Here is a 22,038-nt window from a genome sequence, read left to right on the forward strand (position 1 = left end):
CTCTGAACTAGACTATCAAGAACTTTGCGCCACTCAGAGACTACCTTGGCTTTGGTTGAAAAAAGGCCACCCATAGCCACAATTGCTAGCGGCAACCCTCCGCATCTCTCAACATGTCATGAGAAAACTCAACAAAATCAGGAGGACATTGACCCCCTTCACGTTGGAAGGCCTTCTTGCAAAAGAGCTCCAAGGCATTTTCAAATGGTAGAGATGGTAGCTTGTACACATAATAATCTAGAGATTCATTGTTGGAAGGTGCAACATCCTCATTTCGGGTTGTGATTATTATTCTATTGCCTTTGACATTATCTGGGAAAGCACATTTTATATGGTCCCAAAATCCTGTATCCCATATATCATCAAAAATTACTAAATACCTTTGTTCATATAAATAGGTCTTCAATTCTTCAATTAGTGATGGCACTTTCATTATGTCAATTTCCCTAGGAGCAAACTCCCTCCTTGCCTTGTAGAATTGCTTGATCATATCCCTTAATAGCTCATCCATCTTGTATGATTGAGACACAGTTATCCAAGCACGACAATCAAAGTGTGGTACCACCTTGTTATTGTCGTATCTTTCTTGACAAGAGTGGTCTTCCCAAGACCACCAATGCCGACCACTGAAAACACCATGCGATTAGATTTCCCTTCTATCAACCAGTTTATCAATTTATCTTTATGAGACTCAATGCCCACAACCTCAGCTTCCTCAATGAAAAGGGATGCCATTCGAGGATCATTCCATGTGTCACTTACCACATCACTGCTAGATAAGCCTTGTTCTATGGCATTAAAACCGTATCTTTCACCACTCCTTCTGATGTCTTCGAGTATCTTATTGATACCTTGAATCTCAGAGGCTATCACATGTCGAGCTTTTAGGTTTATGGTAATATGAAAAATCTTCGGGAAGAAATATAAGCATTGCCTTCGCCTGTGAGGTTGTTTTGCAAAATGAAGTAGGTATTTATCAATTACATCTTCCATGTGATAAGCTTCTTCCCTCACTTGTTTTACCCATGTCTTTGCTACATTGCTCTTGTCATCCTTCTCAGCCCTTATATCTGCATCCTTGAGAAAAGACTAAATCATTTCCATTTCACGTCTAATGCTTGTAACTTCTTCATGGACACCCTTAAGCAATTTCGCTTCTTGGACTAACAATGGGATCAAATTTTGTATAACTAGGCTTACTGTACTTTCTGCCATTTTTCCTTCTTTCTTCAATCACTGGCCATAGTTAAGTGCAAATAAACGAATAAGTTACGAAATTTAACAGAAATTAAATCACATTCAGCTATAAATGAATAGGAAAAAAAAAATTCATCTTTGTTTCACAATATTACCTTCTGAGCAGGAAGGTCAAGGTCCTTGCTCTCCTGAAGAACTTTCCAAATTTGGTGCTCACTAGAAGAAAAACCTTGTGCAAGCCCACAGGTGCAGTAGAATCAAAGAATTGTTGCCTCAAGCTAGCAAACTACTTTTATAACAATAAGTCAATACGAAACACTCACTACACACGAAAATATGTCACATGAGTGTAGTAGGCTAAATGGCCCAGTTCTATGTATGCTTTGAATTGAAACCCAAATTCTTTGTAATGGGCAAAGGAATGTATATTGTTATAAACAATGGTACTTTCAAGAAATCTGTTCTTTCTCATATTAATTTAAATGTTAATTAGTGGGATTGGAATGAACCTAGTGCTTGGAGCCATGTAATCTTTTTTTTTTTTTTTGGTGGCTAAGTTAAGGGTAATTGCCCCCTAGATCTTTCTAGGTATACAAGTTTTGGTCATGTTGGTTGTGCATGTAAATTGTAAGGTTTAAAGGAAAATATATTATAGAGTCATAGACTATGACTTACCTTATTTTCTTTTACAATATTGGTTAAATTAGTCATACAAAAAGTCAAATCAAAGAATTTAAAAAAAAAATTAATTTTTTTAAAGAAGAGTAAAATTCAATTAGAATTTGTGTAGTGTTGGTTTTTTTTTTTTTTAATTACTTTTTTTGGTTAAAACTATGATTTTTAATTAGTTTTACTTAGCATATAACGAAAATCATATATATCACACACACACACACACACACATATGTATGTATCTACATGTGTGTGTGTATAAGAAAAAAAAAACTTTGTTTTTAAAAAATCTTCATAGGTTATAAAAATAATATAAACTAAATAATAAAACTTCTTTTAAATTTATATAATTTCTTGGTAGTATAATGTTTATAGGAGCAGTATTTTTTTAAATTTTTGAAATTTCTAAAATAGAATTTACTTAGATTTTTGTTAGTTATTTCAAAAACTTTTAGTGTGCCGCATTATATAAGGAGGAAAAAAGAAAAAAGAAAAAATAGAGTGTTCACTTGGCACAAACACAAGCCTCTAGAATAGAATTCTAATTATACAGTATATAATATCTTTTTTAGGGGAAACTTCGACAATTTTATTAAGAATGCACTAAATCAGTAAGATAAACATCTTCAACATTGGAGGAACATACTCCATAAAGACTGTGAAATTTATTATGAATATTTAGGTGATAATAATTAAAGGTTTGATTAGTATATAATTTCACAACTTTTGTATAATATACTGAATGTCATTAGTTTTACATAGAATGACTCTTTGAGGTATACAAATTTTAGTCATAGCTTAAACAAATTCTATTACTTTCATTAGCAATGACTTATCATGGGCAATAAAGTTAATTTTTTAGATTTTTTTTTTAAAAATTTTTAAAAATTTGGTAATAAGGTTACTAATAATTTTAATGTCTTGTCTTGCAATGAGTCAAATTGCAAAATTATATTTTATTACTTATGGCACTTGCATCAAGCCAAATAGAATTGTGTGAATAAATTTATACTTTATTACTTATAATCTCATCAACTGGAATGGGCAAGTGTCTTTTATATATACGTACATTCCACGAACCAAGGCATGGGGGAATGTCTATGTGGTTGGATCTGGACCCTACACGTGGAGTGGCTATGAGCAAAGGTAGAGGAAGTGTTACTTACAAAATCCTATCATTGGCCCGTGCCAAAAGTGTGACTGCCTTGGGAAGGAAGTAAGATATGTATCTAACATGGTACTTAAGTACTCACAAAAGGGAGATAGTGACTTTCTAAGGTTAGCAGCTATGAGAACACCCCTTATTGGCTAAGTGCATGTTGGACCACTTCAGAGACACGTGTATCACTTACAGTACTCCTGATGTCCCTCTCATTGTCCAAGAGTTGTTTCCCAGGCAGTGCCACAGTGCCATGTTGGCACATTCTCTCTCCTCTAGTCACCAAATAGTACCCTTGCTGTGGAAAGGTTCAAAAATAAAAAAATGATGACTTGACACCTGTCTTTGTACTTAGCCATATTCCTCAGATTATAAGAGGAACATGTAGCTGGACTTTTAGGGTAAGAACCCAAGTAGATCTTTTGAGAAGAGAGTAGAAAGTTGATAAGATAGGAAGGTAGAAAACAAGGTTTCTCTTTTAAGGAAGAAAACCCTTATTGTACAAGAGATACATCTTCCTTCTATATAATACAAAGCTTAACAGAGCAAGAATGGTCATCCATTTCTTAGGGTTCTCCACGTGCATCTTATGTCAACTTTACATTCTTGCAATCACTTTCTCCTTCTCTAACCTTTGTGATGTCAAAGTTTGTACCTTTGTCACTCATAAGCTTTTTCATGTAGATGTACTGTTAGATAACTTATTTTCTCTCCCATATAAGCTCAAATCTAACTTGCACATCCAATATATAATGAAAGAATTTTTTTTTTCTTTTTCCTTTTCTTTTTAAGTGTTAGTTTATACTTTTACTTTACACGTGATCATAAATATGGCTGTAGGTGATTCAGGGGCTGTTTGGTATCTGCTTTTAAACAATAGTTTTCAGTATCTAAATAACAATAGCACTTCTGAAATGTATTTCTATAACACTCAAACATGTATTTTCACAACACTGAAAATTGAACAAAAATACTTAAACACTGCTACCAGACAGGCCCTCAATTAATGGTTGTTTATTTATTTTGGGATAAAGAAGATCTATGTAATGCTACTCAAGGCAAACTAAGACATGGAATTTCTCTCTCATTTGCTCCGAAGTTAAAGAAACCAAAGATGTTTGTTTGGGCAGAAACATTCCATAGAAATTTGGAGGGGTTTCTAATTTTTTGCTAGGTTTGTTTGGATGATTTTTATTTTTTATTTTTTTATTTTAAGAATGTTTTTCGAGCTTTCTTGTACTTGGTACATGATAGCAATAGCATTGAAAAATATGGTTGAGAAGAAAACTTAAGTTGGTCAAGAGAAGACAAAAGTAAAAAAGAGTATAGGTAGTTAATAATCTTGTTGAAAATATTCAAGATTGTAATTTCTCCTATTTATTGTAACTACAAAAAATATAAAATGATAAAAATACTATTTTCATCTTTAAAACTTTACTAATAGTTTATTTTTCATTTAAAATTTTTTTTCTTTCATTTTCAAACTTTGTAGAAAGTTTTTTCAATAATCTCTCCCCCTTATTTTCACTTCATAGCCCAACCCAACTTGAAATTCAGCCCAATTATGAGGTCCTGAGCTCAATAAGATAAAATACTAAAAATAATAGTACCTAAAAAAATAAAAATAAAATAATAGCCATCGGTCATCACCGCCCTTATAAACATACAATACCTTAGGTACTGTTTTTAAATTCCAAACACTTCCAATTAAATAATTATGTTAACAGGAGTTAACACTTAACACATCTTTTTTTTCACTGTCTCTTTCAAATCTCTCACAGCCAGACTTATCATAGATGCATTGAACCCATTATTAGAAAACCTAGAATAAAAGAAAACCATTGATCCTCTTCTACTTTTCACACTCAAAGAAGGAGAAATTTGGCTTGAGTGAAGTTTCAAAAAGAATATCGTTGAAACGTCCTAGCATTCTTTAGAGGGAAAATCTAGTGCAAAGAATGAGTTCAAGTGTAAATACAAGGAATAAGGGAGACGAACAAGTCAACCTCATAAACCAACATTCATTTACCGCGTGAACCAAGAATACAAACAGATCTGGCTTTGCATCATAATGAAAATAATGGGATTAATGGAGAAGAATGCCCTTTGTCCTTCTTTGTGTTAGAGATATATTAGACATATTAGCCCAATGTAATAGGCCTAAGCCCACTCTTGCTTGTACTAGTAGTCTAGGGTTTAGTTGCCTATATATACTCATGTTAGGGTTCATTGTAACATAGGTTACTGTACTTCACTCTTATACAATAAAGATGAAGCCCTTAAGGAATTCCTTCGTGGATGTATGCCGACAAGGTTGAACCACGTAACCCTCGTGTTCTTGATGTTCCTATTTTATGCTTCCCCTTTCGCATCCACTCTAGCATATATAACATAGTATAACACATTGCGTTGCTAATAATATATTCAACATGGTATTAGAGCCAAACTTCGTTCATGGCATTAAACAAACATCTCTACATAGTAAAGAAGATTCTCATGTGTACACCACCATCTAAAGTCACACATATTTGTCTACTAGATCTAGACTCCATGGCATCTCGTAGCCACCATGGCTTTGTGCTCCAACAACCAAGCAAGTCGTGACTTAACTTCTCAGATTTGTGCACATCAAGACTTCATCTAACAAAACCAACCCCACGGCCTCTCGCAAGAAAACCCAGAAGTCCGGTCTCCACTGAATGCTGCATGTGCCACCACGAGTTGACACCGTTTCGACCAACTTCTCCACATGCCGCTAGGGATTTCTCAGGTTCAGATCCTCCTATGATACACGCGCCGCCCTAATGGCCTTGTAGCCCGTCGATCTACGAACTTGTAAAATTTGGAGGTCATTGGGTGTTACATGCGCCTCTTCACATGCCAATGGACTACTCGCATGCGCCAAAGAACCCCGCTGATGTCATTTAACATCATTGGATGATGTCATCACTCCACATCATCAGCCACACAAGCCCGTCCACTTTAGCCCTAGTCCACGTCATTGACATGTCATTGTATGACGTTAGCTTCTCTGCAACCCAATCCATGGACCAACCCGGAACCGACCCAGACTATGTGCCGTTGACTTTTGGCTAGCTGTTGACTTTGACCTTTTGGGTTTGACTTTTGCGTTGACCTTTGACTAGAAGTCAAAATTTCTGAAAAGGCCTATCTTGCCTAGTTTTTTGCGTAGATTCCAATTTTGAGACCCTGTTTCTTCATTTGAAGCTCCAAAGTTGGTCAATTGGCACATTCTTCATTGTGGTTTCTTCAAGGCATCTCCAAGTTATCTTCTCATGCTTATCCATCCTCAAGCCTTCATCGAGCTTCTGCCTTGAGTTTGAGAGAGGGTGTTAGAGATATATTAGACATATTAGCCCAATATAATAGACCCGAGCCCACTTCTGCTTGTACTAGTAGTCTAGAGTTTAGTCGTCTATATATACTCATGTTAGGGTTCATTGTAACACAGGTTATTGTACTGCACTCTTATTAAAAAAAAAATGTAGCCCTTAAGGGATTCCTCCATGAATGTAGGCCGACAAGGCTGAACCACGTAATCCTTGTATTCTCGGTGTTCCTATTCTATACTTCTCCTTCCGCATCCACTCTAGCATATACAACAGAGTATAACACCTCACGTTGCTAATAATATATTCAACACTTTACTTGATTTCATAGAGAATTTTGAGAGTTTTGAGTGTGAGAAGTCAAATACTGTTGAAGGATTGTCAATTTAAGGAAACCATTGGATTCTTCTGAGATTGTGCTGGAAAAATCTTAGTTTTGTTGTTGATGTGAAGCTCACAAGCTAGTCCCTTCGCCATTCTTTGCTTGGTTTTGATTAGAATTCAGAGAGTTTGGATTTGAGAAGCATAATAGTCATTGCGTTCTTTTCAAGTTTGAGAAGCTACAAGTTTTCCCATTGAAAGAGACGGTGAAAAAAAAGTAAAGAAAAAAAAGAAAAAAAGACGGCGTTAAACTTCAGTAACTGAATTATTTAATTGGACTGGTGCCTCCAATTTAAAAGGGTACCTAAGTTCCTGTAGTTAAGTTTGGCCTATATATTCCATTCTCTCTCATTTTTGTTTGTCTGGTTAGCAAGAAATCTCAGAAAGAGAGGGAAAAAAAAAACCTGGAATATAGTGTCTTAGGTTTCGCTCATCTTAAAAAGAAACCCACCTCCAAAATTTCGGTCTTGTTCGAGAATTCGGCTTTCTTACGGCTCTCTGTACACACAGCCAAAGCTGAGGCCAACAAAAGCCACCCTTTTTCACAAGGTAAATCTGTATCCCTTTCTCTGTTCTGTTAATGATTTATGGGCTTCTTATTTGGAGTCTCTTAAATATTTTTAATTAATATTTCTTCTCTCTTTGTGTTTGTGTGTTGTGTTTCTGGATTTTTGCGGCGTTGTCTCGGGTTAAGAGTAGAAAGTAGTACCCTTTATGGATATTGTTGAGAACAGAGCAATTTAATATATACTCTCATTTTATCTTTTCTCTTTTTTTGGCAAAGAAGGTGAAGGGGATTCATGTGGTTGAAATCTTTTGTTCCTCCTTTGTTAATTATGATTTTAATGTGTCTTTCCAAGTTCACATCTATGGCATTTGTTGTCATGTTAATTCTGTCCTTGAAAAATCAAATCAATGGTAGACATGAGTGAAAGTGATGTTACTCCAATTACAATAGATCATTACAATAGTTATGAAAATTTTTGTGTCCCTAGGCATTGCTCATTTGTTATTGAGAAATTGTGATATTTTTATTGTGGCTCAAAAGAGGAAATCCATTGTTTTCTTTTATTATCCATTGATTTTTTTTTCTTGAGATTTAAAACATTTGATTATGTGCTTGTGTTCAAGCTCAAGTGCTTGATATTGAGCACGAACTTGACTTGACTAATGAAGCAAGCTGACCTCAACTTCAAGCTTTTAGAATCTTTGACAAGCTCAAGTTCAAAAGGTGTTTGTAGGCTTGGATCAAGTTCAAGCGGAGTTTGAACATGCTATCTTTATTATCAAACCGAGCTCAACCATTCTATACTTGGCTTGAATTGATTGCAGCCCTCCTAGTTGAAGTCCTATGTATGTTTCTCTTTTTTTCCAATGTTTTTCTCAAGTACCTTCTTTTTTCCTTTTTTTTTTTTTGATAGGTAATAGATATTTTCATTAAAAAAAGTACATCATTTTCACGATGATGAATAGATTATACTAGAAACAAATACAAACAAATCAAACAGAAATAGAATGCACAATCAAGACGTTTTAAATTTAAAGTTGTGCGCTTTGTGCTTGAAGATTTTCATCTTGGATTATTATTTGTTTGGCATTGTATTAGGATGTCCTGCAATCAAAAAGTAAAATTGTTTGACTTGGAATTCTTTATTTGTTTATTGTTGAAAGGAATTATTGATGTTGAACTTATGTATTGGGTTTGTATTATCGGTTTGCTGTATTGGGGTCTTAGAGATTGTTTTGATTCAATGATTATCTCAAATAAGAGCAAGGGTTTTCTCATATTATTGCATTGGAATAAAAGGTGACCTGTAATGTTTTGAGTGATTACACAGAGATGTGACTATAGTTTACCATATAAAATTTATAAAAAGAATTACAAATGTACATATAAATGGTATACTAAAATATTGAAATGTATATGATGTTAACTGCAATAGCGCTGCCACCTGGCCTCAATTACCACTAGGTATATTTGATGACTACATTCATGTAATCTAGCGCTGTTGAGTACAAATGTGTTCTTTGGTTGCAAAAGGTGCAATATATACATGTATATATATATATATGTGTGTGTGTATGTATCTCAACCTAAGTTAGATGATAAAATAAATGGCTAGGATCTGAGTTAGATTTTTCCCATAAATATCAGCAGGTACAACCCATAGTTAAGTATCCAAGTTCTCATTTGGACCAAATCAAGTTGAATCCCCTTTTTTTTTTTTTTTTATTAGTCTAATCCCAACTATAGGAGGTGCTTTACTTGATTACCACTTTTTAGGAATTTCTTGCTTTTGACCCCTGCATTATTTGTTATAATTATGAAGTGAAGATTAGAGTGAGAGAGAGAGAATATTTATGTTTCATTAATGTCATCCTTTTCTTTCAATTTTTTTAAAGAAAGAATTCCAGTTTGTACTATATGTACATGTGCATTTTACCATTGAAGCTATTTTCTTTCTTAGACGTCTAAAAAGAAAAATATAGGGGGGTCTTCATATGATTTTATTGATGTAGAGAAAGCATATGTTAGGGTCCTTGGAGAGGTTGTAAGGTTGAATGTTATCAACCACCTTGTTGGCTTTATTCCGTGCCAAATTTGCTTGTATTTTAGCAATTAGTAACCCTGTATTTATGTGGGACTCTTGTAAGGGTAGTGTGTGAGAGAGTGTGAAGAAATGCTCAAGATTGTGCAAGGAAGCAGAGTTTCGCGGTTAGGACTCGCGGCTGACTCGCGACTAGCAAGCCGCCAACTGCTCCACACGTGAGAAGCATGCGGGAAGGTGAAGGGTCACGTCAGCTGTCGCACTACAGACAAAAAGTCCCAGGCTGGTTAGGCCGTTAACTCGTGGCTTGAACTCGCGACTCAGACCAGTCGCGAGGCCAGGTCGCCAAACCACCCTATTTAGGAAAAATTGTCTCTTTGTATTCCAAACACACACCACTATATATAGACCCTTATACCCACGACATGTAGAGAGCCTCCAGAGAGAATTTTGAGAGAGAAACCCTAGAAGAAAAACAAGATTGACTCATCCCCAATTTTCATCTAAGAAACTCTTCAAATTCCTCTACTCTCTTCCTCTCCATTGACACATCCTTGAGAGGTCATTGACCAAATCCTTTTTTCACCACTTCCATGTTTGTGAGAAGGCATTTTGGTGCTTAGGGAAGCAGTTTGGTAGGGACCAATGGTTATTGGTTGATGCTATGGTTTATAGCGGAATCCAGCAAGCTAGAAAAGACAAAGGTTCGGCGTAACCTCATTGGAACAAGAAGCTTGGAGGGCTTAGGTACCTGGGTAGATTAGGCTTGGAGGGTCTATTGCTGTTCATGTATCCCAACTTCATTTTCTAGTGGATTATTGACTGCTTGGAGGGCGGCGGAGAGGTTTTACGCTGAGGGCTTCGGTTTCCTCTTCGATAACACATTGCGTGTTGTCCTTGTGTTTGCATCTCTTTTCCCTTTATCTTTGCCTTTTATTTTCTGCTGTGGATGTGATTATAATTGGCTTAGAGTATTTATCAATTCTGTGTTTTGCTTATGTTCATGGTCCGCACATTAATTGTTTGATAATAAGCTTGAATTGATAATTTGTAATTTGGGTCTAAACATTCAAGAGTGTTTTATACATATATTGAACACTCAATTGGTATCAGAGCAAAGGGTGTTGCAATCTCTCAAGACATCAATCCCATGACTCCACTATTAGTAATAAACAAATTCACCATCACAAGGATACAAAGTCGTCTTCCAAGTAATGAAGAGGAGGGTGATTATGGAGAAGGTGAACCAATGGAAACTGAAGTTGAGGCTACAAGACAGACTTCAACACCCAAAAGTAGAGCCAAGAGGAGCAAGGCTTCTACGTCATCAGCTGTACCTCCTGATGCATTTCAGATCATCCTAGAGAGGCTTGATGGACTCAGAGAGGTTCAAAATCAGCATACTGAAAGGATGACGGCAATGCAGGATCAGCTTGATGTAATCTCAGCTAAGTTTGACAGCATCTACACCAACCAAGAGCAGTGACCCTTTGGCCATTCCGGTTAAAAATTGGAAGAATTTTTGGGGGCAGCACTTGAGGGGGAGTGCTTATTTGAGGGGGAACTTTCATAATCATATGCTGTTCTGTTTATAGTTTTGATAATATGTTTTGGATAAGTGTTGTTATTATTGGTTTGATACAATGTGGTTTTGGTTAATGTTTGGCTTAAACTGATAACTCCTGGATGGTTTTGAAACTTTGGTATTTATTTATATTTTGATGATGTTTTTCAGTAGGTTATTACTTTATGTTTGTACCTGGTACCTTTGTAGGTTTTTAAGGTTACTACTTTATGTTTGTACCTGGTATCTTTGTAGGTTTTTAAGGTTATTAGCTTATGTTTGTACCTGTTGCTTCTTTAAGCTTTTAAGGTTATGTTTCCATGCTTTATAGCTTTCATACTTGATGTTAAATGTTATGCATTTTTCTTCAGTACATCACTCTTGTGCCCTTTGTTGGACTTTTATCCTTAATGCAATTTCCTAGTGTTATTGCATTGGTTGAGTGTTGGAACTTCACTCTTGTGCCCTTGTAGGATTGTTCCTAGATGAATATATGTTTTATGCATTGGTTGAGTGATGGATATGCTAATGTTAGTTTGCAATTGAGCTTATTAGCTTGCATGTCTGGATGTTCATTCCTTGTGTGAATGAGCATTGCGATCACTATTTATAGTGATGGCTTTTGTTTGGTCAAGCCATGGTTTTGCTTGATCGCATTGTGCTTGTTCCATTTGTATTACAAGTTTTCTGCATACAATGAACTTATTGTGTTGTTGTGTTTTCAAGAGATACTTGTTCTTATGGTTCAAGAGCTTCACGGATTCTAAAGTTAGATGTGAGTGAGTTTTCCAACTGTTCCCAACTCACGCGTTAAGTCTAGAGTTTGTTGTAGGATTTTGTCACGAAATAGCCAAAGGGGGAGATTGTAAGGCTGAATGTTATCAACCACCTTATTGGCTTTATTCTGTGCCAAATTTGCTTGTATTTTAGTAATTAGTAACCCTGTATTTAGGTGGGACTCTTGTAAGGGTAGTGTGTGAGAGAGTGTAAAGAAATGCTCAAGATTGTGCAAGGAAGCAGAATTTCGCGGTTAGGACTCACGGCTGACTCGCGACTGGCAAGTCACCAACTGCTCCACACGTGAGAAGCATGCGGGGAGGTGAAGGGTCACGCCAGTTGTCGCACTATAGGACAAAAGTCCCAAGCTGGCCAGGCTGTTAACTCGCGGCTTGAACTCGCGACTCAGACCAGTCGCGAGGCCAAGTCGCCAAACCACCCTGTTTGGGAAAAATTGTCTCTTCGTATTCCAAACACACACCACTATATATAGACCCTTATACCCACGAATTGTAGAGAGCTTCCAGAGAGAATTTTGAAAGAGAAACCCTAGAAGAAAAACAAGATTGACTCATCCCCAATTTTCATCTAAGAAACTCTTTAAATTCCTCTACTCTCTTCCTTTCCATTGACACATCCTTGAGAGGTCATTGACCAAATCCTTTTCTCACCACACCCACGTCTGTGAGAAGGTATTTTGGTGCTTAGGGAAGCAGTTTGGAAGGGACCAATGGTTATTGGTTGATGCTATGGTTTATAGCGAAATCTGGCAAGCTAGAAAAGACAAAGGTTCGGCGTAACCTCGTTGGAGCAAGAAGCTTGGAAGGCTTAGGTACCTGGGTAGATTAGGCTTGGAGGGTCTATTACTATTCATGTATCCCAACTTCATTTTCTAGTGGATTATTGACCGCTTGGAGGGCGGCGGAGAGGTTTTACGCCAAGAGCTTCAGTTTCCTCTTCGATAACACATCGCGTGTTGTCCTTGTGGTTGCATCTCTCTTCCCTTTATCTTTGCCTTTTATTTTCTGCTGTGAATGTGATTATAATTGGCTTAGAGTATTTATCAATTCTGTGTTTCGCTTATGTTCATGTTCCACACATTAATTGTTTGATAATAAGCTTGAATTGATAATTTGTAATTTGGGGTCTAAACGTTCAAGGGTGTTTTATACACATATTGAACACTCAGAGGTAATATATTGACACAGAGAAAGCATATGTTAAGGTCTTTGGAGAGGTTATGTGGCGGGTCTTGAAAAGGAAATATGTTTCTTTAAAGTATTTAAACATGTTTAAGGGTATGTATGACTGTTTTGTAACTAGTTTGAATTTCCTATCGCTATAGGTTTTCATCAAGGAACACTGCTTAAGTCTATATCTCTTTGCACCAGTGATGGATGACCTCACTAAATCAATTCAAAAGGAAGTCCCTTGATGTATGCCTTTTGCAGATGGCACAGTTTTAGTAAATAAAATAGTCGCGAAGTGGATGCCAAGTTAAAATTTTGTGAGACGCTCTATAATCTAAAGGATTTCATTAAGTAGAATGCACGTGTAATAAAAGTCGAACAAAGATGAATGTGCTGTAGGACATGATGGTCAAGAGATGTTAAAGAGAAAGAGCTTTCAATATTTTGGATTAATAATTCCTAAAAATGGAGAGATTGAAAAGGATGTGAATCATAGGATAAGAGAATGGTGGATGAAGTAGAGAAGTGAATCAAGTGCAGTGTGTGATTGTAGAATGCCTATTAAGTTAAAGGGAAAATTTTATAAGATTGCTATAGAACCAATTATGTTCCATGATACTGAATGTTGGGCTATTAAGAGGCCAAGTATTCATAAAATGAGTGTAGTTGAAATGTGAATACTAAGATGGATAAGTGAAAATATATAAAAGCATGAGATTCAAAAGGAGCAATTTGCTTAAAGATATGGGTGACTACTATTGATAAAAAAAATAATAGATCACTTGAGATAGTTTGTTTTTGATAAACAAGACACAACTCAGGGCCGTCATATTCTACTACTAAAAGCCCATGCCCATGTACAGGGCAAGTGAAATTTTCATTGTAGAACTTGTAATCATACATTATAATAGGTCAATTCTTACAACCATAGATTATGGTAAGATTTTGTAAGAGTGTGACATGGTAGGATTTTGTAAGAGTGTGGCACTGGAAAAGCTTGGAATCGAGTTTGCTATTCACAAAGTTGGACAAATAAATTCCGTCGATGTCGTCCTCCTTTGCAATATGGACTCTCTTGGTTTTGGAATCCATTTCCAAAACCCTGTACTTCATGTTCATAGTATCTATGGGGGTAATGTTTTTCTCACAGGTGAGTTCTGAGGATTGCCACAAGCACTGGCTTGGCCAGCTCCCTAGAATGGATAACCCACACCTGTGATCTCCCCACAGTTGAACGTATACGCATTGGTACTACAACTTGAGTATCGATCATCTATGCATAAAGACACAAGAAGCTCCAAAAACAAGGTTGTGACAAAAAAGAAACAAGAAAAGCAGTAGACCATGAGAAAAAAATCTAGGAGTTCATTCTGGTGGTGAATATGCGTAGAGAAGTGTGTTGTTAAGGATCTAAGTTTGGTACTTTGGTTGCTTACTTGTTTACAGGGAATATATATATATATATATATATATATTCATTAAAATGTCAGCAAAGTGGGAGAAAGTTAGAATTAGAATTATTTGAACTCAGTATCTAACCTTGCCCATCAAAAGTGATTTTATCCTAAGGTGCCCACTAAATTGAGTAAGGAAGAATTTCGAAGGTAACAATTAATGATACAATAAGCCAATAAATGTGAAAGAAGAAAAATCCCTTGTCATGGTGTTTTTTATATTTTTTAAATAAGATTATTATAAGAAATTCTGCAATTCCAGCTCAAGTTCTTTACTAATAATTCAAGAAAATTAGTAACAAAATGGGCTCGATTCCCATGCTAAGAACAAATAAAATAGAATAAACTCATTTCAGGTAGTTCTAATAAAAGGCATAAGAAACATATGAGTACCTGCTCTTTAAATTACACTTCTACTTCTTTAAATTGCACCTCTTTTTCTTCTTAAATAGACAAAGTAGCAACTTCAACCTAAGCATAAATGTATGATAGTTATCCCCACATAAAATAGAAGTACATGTCTAAGCTAATCTTGCAAAAGCACATGACATCTTACATTACAATATTCACTAAATGAAAATTTTTTGTATGCTCAAAGCTTAGAAACAGAGTTCCATAGATGTATTTTGCTTTACAAGAAATCAATTCTCTGGCTAAAGATGATGAAAGGATAAAAGGAAAAAAAGGATAAGAGAATTTTTTTAAGAAATAGAAAAGTACTTTACTCTCTTCACTATCAAAGAAATGCCTAAATGTCAACTTCCAACAAAGTCTATAATACGAGTCTTTCCTATCAAAATAATAATAATAATACGAGTCTTCCATTTGAATAATGATTCCACCTGCTCTTGATTAAAAATATCTTGCAAAATTTATTAGGAAGGAGAATCATAGCGAAAACGGAGATTGATGTAGGAAAAAAAATATATTATATATATGTATATATATTTTGGCCCCTTGGCCCAAAGAAAAAAATTTATTGGTTATATTTTTTTATTTCTAGAGTTGGACTTCCTCTTCCAAAAACTTAGACCCTCACTTTTAATTAGCCTAACCCAATAGCAACTACTCAACTAAAAAATTTAACTAAAAAAAACTTAAAAAAAAAAAAAAAAAATCCTAGTCACCTAGTATTAGAGTACTGCATCAGGTGTTCTAAATTCTAAATATTTAGTATTTAAAATACCAAATACCAAAATGCTATTGTACAAGATATTTCAAATGCTATATAAAGTAGTAAAAGTAATTTTTGGTTTGTGCAAATAATTTTTTTTTTTTTTTTTTTTTGCAATTGTTGATGCTCTTAAGAAAAAATATTATTTTGAGTTTTTTTTTTTTAATTTTTTTAATTTTTTTTATCGTTGTTGGTAATTTATTACGACTTAATATATTAAGAAACAATTTGTGTTTTTATCTTGGTTGATAGTTTGTTAATATTAGATGGATACCTATTTAGATTTTTTATATCTTATACTTCAGCCCCTATGGAGTTGAGATAACAGCTATGGTTTTTCCCGAATTCTAGCGGGTAAGATGCTATCATGGTAACACCAAAGTAGGTAAAACTCACTATTGTCGTCCTTTCCTACTATATTTGTTATTCATAAAAAAATATTAATAAGAAATAAAAACCTAGAGAATGCCAACAATAAATCCATTTAAGGTCTAGACATAATTGGGCTCGAGATGGGTTATTTTACTCTCTATTTTTTTTTAATGGGTTTTTCTTTTTTTTCTTTTTTTTGAAGGGGGTTATTTTACTCCCACTCCATAGCCCAACCCAAATTTAAATTTAGCACACTTACTAGGTCAATTAAAAAAAAAAAAAAACAGACCTTCCTAGTTCCAATTCAAGACCTCCAAGTTTGAAGTTCCATTCATTTCGTAGTTCTATGTATAGTCTTCAAAAGCAGCATTATCAAAAAGTTTTGAATTTGAAAATTTTGTTCTTTGTGCTTGAAGATTTTCATCTTTATTCATTGTTTATTTTTTGTTATTTGTTTGGTAATTAATGTATCGGGGTGTTTTGTAATAAAAAAGTAAAGCTGTATGTAGGACTCAGAATTTGTTGTTTAATTGTGTGATTGGTTAAGCTGTATGTAGGGGTTTCTCATATTATAGCGTTGAAATAAAAAGACAACCTTTTCAATTGAAATGTTCTGAGTGATCTTTTGGAAACACAGAGATATGAGTTTTATGTTTGGTACATTCAATGTACTACATGGGCACTAGGCAGTTCGAACATATGAAAATTCATACAAATTTGGAGGCAAAAAATTGGACTAATTTACAGCTCTCGCGAGTCGCGACACCTTCAGGAATTCAATAATATTGCTTGCTGTGCTTTTCACATAACTGCATGGGTTTTTTTGTTGAATATGGACTATGCAAGAGTTGAGAGCTTTCAGAGTGTTTACTATTGGAAAGCAATTGTTCTTCTTGGGTTAGAACTCATTGGCAGTGTTGAAGACCCTTGGGTAGGTGATTTTCACTTTTGGGACTTTAGAACCTTTATGAATAACTCTTTTGCAACAATAGCAGTTCACTTTGTTTTAAGATGATTAGTTCTCAACAAGAAAATGTTTATTCTTCTTAATTTGAGTTTTTATTGTAACATTATCTTTGAAGTACACCTTTACAATTTAGTCCAAAGCTTGATGGATTAGCATGTGTAAGGGTGCAGGACAAAAATTGTTCCTCTTTATGTATGACTCTTGCTACTGTATGACCTTTGCTTCCCTCTCTTTTTTATTTTTTTGGGGAATTCTTTTAATTCTATTATATATGAATTTCATAATAGTTATAATTTTTTCATATCACAAGCAATGGTAGGGAATGTAATTTTCTTTTGTCTATTTATTGTATAACATTTTGAAATATAAGTCTACTTTTTTGGATAATTTGATTCCAGATGCAAATCTACATGATACCTAATTTAAGATACTTTTTTGGATAATCTGATTCCAGATGCAAATCTACATGATACCTAATTTAAGATTTATCATAATGTCTTTTATGTTTCTTTTTCCCATTGCTAATTTCATCAATATACACAACTACATGGATTTTTTTTTTTTTTAGCTGAATATGGAATGTGCAAAAGTTGAGAATTTTTAATGTTTGACCATTGGAAGGAAATGGTTTTATGACAATTGAGTAATGATGTTTTTCATTTCTTCCCTCTCTTTGATTGGTAAATTTACACGTGCACCATTGGGTTAGAACTCATTGGCAGTTCTTTTCTTCTTTCAATTAGGAATGAAGACCCTTGGCTAGGTGCTTTTAACTTTAGGGACTTGAGAACTTCCATGAACAACTCTTTTGCTATAAGAGCAGTGAAATGCTGTAGTTCTGTATTATTCACTCTGTTCTAAGATGATTAGTTCTCAACTAGGAAATGGGTATCCTTCTTAATTTGAGTTTTTATTGTAAGGGCACAGGACAAAAACCTAGGATGATATAATTAACAAATGGCTAGGAAATACTAGTTAGATTTTTCTTAGATAGAAGGTCACTTAAGATTGCGGAAGCCGGACCGCTAAGGCTTGGTGGCCAATTTTTTACTATTAATACTAGAAGACGTATTTTGCATTCTAGCAAAATGTAGTCTGCTTCTGATATATGGAATTCGGCTTTGGTAAGTTTTCTTTCATATCTCCAGTTACGTGTCATCCATGTCTTTTGTGTCTCGTACTGTGGTAGATTAGTATTGAGTATGTGTTCAATGTAAAATCTACAAATTGGAGCCATAAATTTAGCAATTTGACACCACAAAAAACTATTATATCTATTTTACCACTTCATTTTACAAAACATCCAATATCAGTAGTTTTATTTAAGCATTCAACGCAATAAAATAATATAAACAATATAAGAAAATAATATATCTACTACAATAAATAATAACCATCACCACCAACACAATAAAATAATATAACTTTTAATAAAATATTGTTTTTTCTTTTTACCTTCTTAGCTTCCCTACCATGCACAACCACATTTAGTTGTGCACTGTAGCTCAACAGCCAAATTTTTTTACTTTTCCTCCACCATTGCAGCATGTTTTTTTGGTATTGGTGATGCTAAAAATAGCAATATGATTTTTTAGCACCACCAATATTAATGCTCTTAGAATGTGAAAATAGTTACATTTATATCATGATTTGGCATTTTCTAACATGCATCAGTGATCCTTTGAGCTTTTGCATGAAGATAATGCCCCTTACAGCCCTTTTGAGGTGAACCAAAGTTTCAAAGCTTCTAGGGATTATTATTTGCTTGAATTTTTCAATTTTAGTCTCACTTAAGAGTTGTCTTAGAATCAGTTACTAACCCGCATTTTGGAAATTTTCTGAACACAATCTCTTTGATACTTTCAACGGTAGAGCTTATCTGTGACTTTAGGATTATGCTACTGCATCTTCTTTTTGCAATCAGGTTACGTTATACATGATATGTTTATATATATTTATATTTATATTGATAAGTAGTTTATGTAAGAGATTAAAATTAAGCCCTTGAACAAACTGTTTGTATATGAAATAATAATAGGCATATAAATGAGTACAAATAAGATACCAACTTGGAGTAAGTTAATTGTTCAACTTTCAAGAAACTTACTTAAATATAAATTATAATAAATAGGTATATAACTATTATAATCAAGCTAATTAATTAAAAAATGTAACACTAATATGAATTACAAATTCAATAGGTATAAAGATATAAGTTTTTCTCATCTAAAATTAAAAAATAATTAAAAAAATCTTGGAAAAAAAGTCTAGACATAATTGAGTGGGGGGGAGAAAGGACTCAATCCAACTTGAAACTCAGCCTCTACAAGGTCAATATCCCAGTAAGATAAAAGTATTAAAAAATAAAATATCATCCTCTCATTCCCAGTTTGGTTAACGAGAAAAACGAACCCAAAAATTCATTTCTTACTTTTTTCTCATCCTTTCAAGTATTGGAGTTTGTTTTTTTTCTGTTGAGGTGAGTTTTAAGTTCCAACCAATTCCTGGTTCTTAGGGCTCTCTGTGCACAGAGCCACAGCTGAGGCCAACAAAAGCGATGCTTTTAAAGAAGGTAAATTTCTCTGTTCTGTTAAATGCTTTACGGGGTTATTATGCTAATTCCGTGAAGGTTTTTTTATAAATATTTTCTTCGATCTCTCTCTATCACTGTGTACTAGGGTCCTGGGTTTTTGGGGTGCCTCACTTACGGGTCAAGAGTAGAAAGTAATAACTATTTCAATGATAATATTGAGAACATAACAATTTAATTATTAATGTAATCTGTCATGTCAATTGTCATGTACACATCTATGGAATCTTGCCAAAAAAGATTATTAAGACTTTAGAGAAAGCTTGCCAAAATTATTATAATTAGTATTACAATTTAATTACAGACGTATTTCAACCATTTATTTTTGGTCATGCCAAAGCACTAGTAAAAGTATCCTGGGAAAACGTTTTCCTTCCAAGGGAGAAGGATTCCAACCTGCTGAAAGGCAGGTGTCTATGGACTATTAAAAGTCCCAATGGTGTGCACCTAAAATTAAGGGATCTGGCTATGAGCTTTGTTAAATTTGAAGTATGGGATGGGAAGGCCATATTCTTATGGCATGACAATTGGCATCCTATTGGTACCCTTTCATTAGAATTTGGATATAAAGTGATTTATGCAGCCAGCAAGCCTGAAGCAAAAGTAGTCTGTTTTGACTTTTAAGGGACAAAGTTTGGATTTGGAAGCTTGCCACGTCAATTTTTATGGTAAGATTTTGTTAAGAGTGTGACGCTGTGGAAAAGCTTGGAATAGAGTTTGCTATTCACAAAGTTGGGCGAACAAATTCCATTAATGTTGTCAACCATTTCTAAAAATCCTTGTACTTCATGTTCATAATGTCTGTGGTGGTAATATTTACCGCACAGATGAGATATGAGGATTGCCACAAGCACCAGCTTGGCCAGCTCCCCAGAATGGATAACCTACATTTGTGATCTCCCCGCAGTTGAACGTATTTTGGTACTACAACTTGAGTACCGATCATCAGATCAGTACATAAAGACACAGGAAGCTCCACGAAAACCAAGTTTGTGACAAACAAAGAAACAAGAAAAACTATAGACCATGAGAAAAAATCTGGGAATTCATTTTGGTGGTGAAAATATGTAGAGAAGTGTGTTATTGATTAGTAACCTAAGTTTGATACATTGGTTGTTTACTAGGAATATACATTTTATATATTTATCCATTAATATTATTAGATTAAATGAATAAATTCATCGTCTCCTATTAGCTTAAACTTTTAAGAAAATCAATAATTTGACAAATTTTTTAAAATAGCAACAGTGGAAGAATGATAGAATTATAATTATTTGAACTATCTAACCTTGCCCATTAAAGTGATTCTATCCTAAGGTGCCCACTAAATTGAGTAAGGAAGAATTTCAAATGTAACAATTAATGATGCAATAAGCCAAAAGATGCAAAAGAAGAAATATCCATGATCACGTTGTTTTTGATCATTTTTAAATCAGATTATTCTAAGAAATTTTGCAATTTCGGCTCAAGTTCTTTACTAACAATTCAAGAAAATTAGTAATGAAATGGCCTCAATTACCATGCTAAGAACAAATAAAACAGAATAAACTTTTTGAGGTAGTCCCAATAAAAAGCATCAGAAATATGTAAGTACCTGCTTTTTAAATTGCAGTTCTGCTTTTTAAGTGGCACTTCTGTTTCTCCTTAAGTAGACAAAGCAGCAATTTCAACCTGACCATAAATGAATGATAGTTATTCCCCGCATAAGGTACATGCATGTCTAAAGCTAATCTTGCAAAAGAGCATGACATCTTACATTACAAAATTCACTTAAAATGGAGTTTTCTTGTATGCTCAGGGCTTAGAAATAAAGTCCCAAAGATTTATTTTGCTTTACAAGAGATCACATCTATGGCTAAGGATATTTGAGGGAGAAAAGGAAAAAAATATAAAGGCCAGATTGTGCCATTGCTTTAGGGTAAAGGAATGGCAATTGGTGTTGAATATGAACTTGAAGAGGCTGAATTTGACCTTGAGATGGGCCTGACGGTTATCGGCTGTGGTCCAATAGAGGACGGGCCCATAATGGCCCAGTCTATGGAAGCGAGTCCAGTATGAAGTATCAGCGGGTCCGAGGTCCATGAGGGTGGCAGAAAGGCCCTTGGTATGTGATACTTGCGGCACACTTCAGAGAGTCCTATAAGGAAAGGATTCCGCAATCTACGCTCATAAGGATTCCTATAAGGAAAAGACTTCTACTTCAAAGAAAAGAGATCCACCCTCTACTATTATAAAAGCCCCAATACCCTCACAAATCGAGGTACGCATATTTTACCCTCTCTAGCACTCTAGAGTTGTGAGAATATTTCTGACTTAACCTTCGGAGGGTGTTTGGCCGGCACCACACCGGTGCTCTTTGCTAGGTTTCTTTCTTTGTGTTGTGCAGATTCACACTCGAGCGCGTAGGTATCGTGTAGCTCACTGGTGAATTTCTCAACTTCATCAGTTGGCGCAATCTGTGGGAAACACTCGAAGTTGAGATTCATAATTCATACTATCGTTTCTCGGACTAAAGGGTTGCATGGTACTCACTCGCTCGATGGCAACTACTAACGACATTCAAGGAGATGAACCACCGACGACTGCCCTCGAGAGACAAGTTCGGACACTCGGTGCCGCCGTGGAACGTCTCACCAAACAAA

General features: G+C 34.9%; 1 long non-coding RNA gene across 1 annotated transcript; it reads right to left on the minus strand.

The window, feature by feature from the left end:
- Nucleotides 1-118: 118 nt before the first annotated feature.
- LOC136070455 (uncharacterized) lies at nucleotides 119-21,337 on the minus strand. The gene is made up of 5 exons (XR_010631697.1): nucleotides 21,153-21,337; nucleotides 20,991-21,067; nucleotides 14,687-14,764; nucleotides 1,353-1,519; nucleotides 119-1,236 (listed from the first exon to the last, which is right to left on the minus strand). It is a non-coding gene; the product is annotated as an uncharacterized LOC136070455 (long non-coding RNA).
- Nucleotides 21,338-22,038: the final 701 nt, after the last annotated feature.

The sequence above is a fragment of the Quercus suber genome, unplaced genomic scaffold (genome assembly GCF_002906115.3).
Source record: "Quercus suber isolate HL8 unplaced genomic scaffold, Cork oak 2.0 scaffold_235, whole genome shotgun sequence".
NCBI lineage: Eukaryota > Viridiplantae > Streptophyta > Magnoliopsida > Fagales > Fagaceae > Quercus > Quercus suber.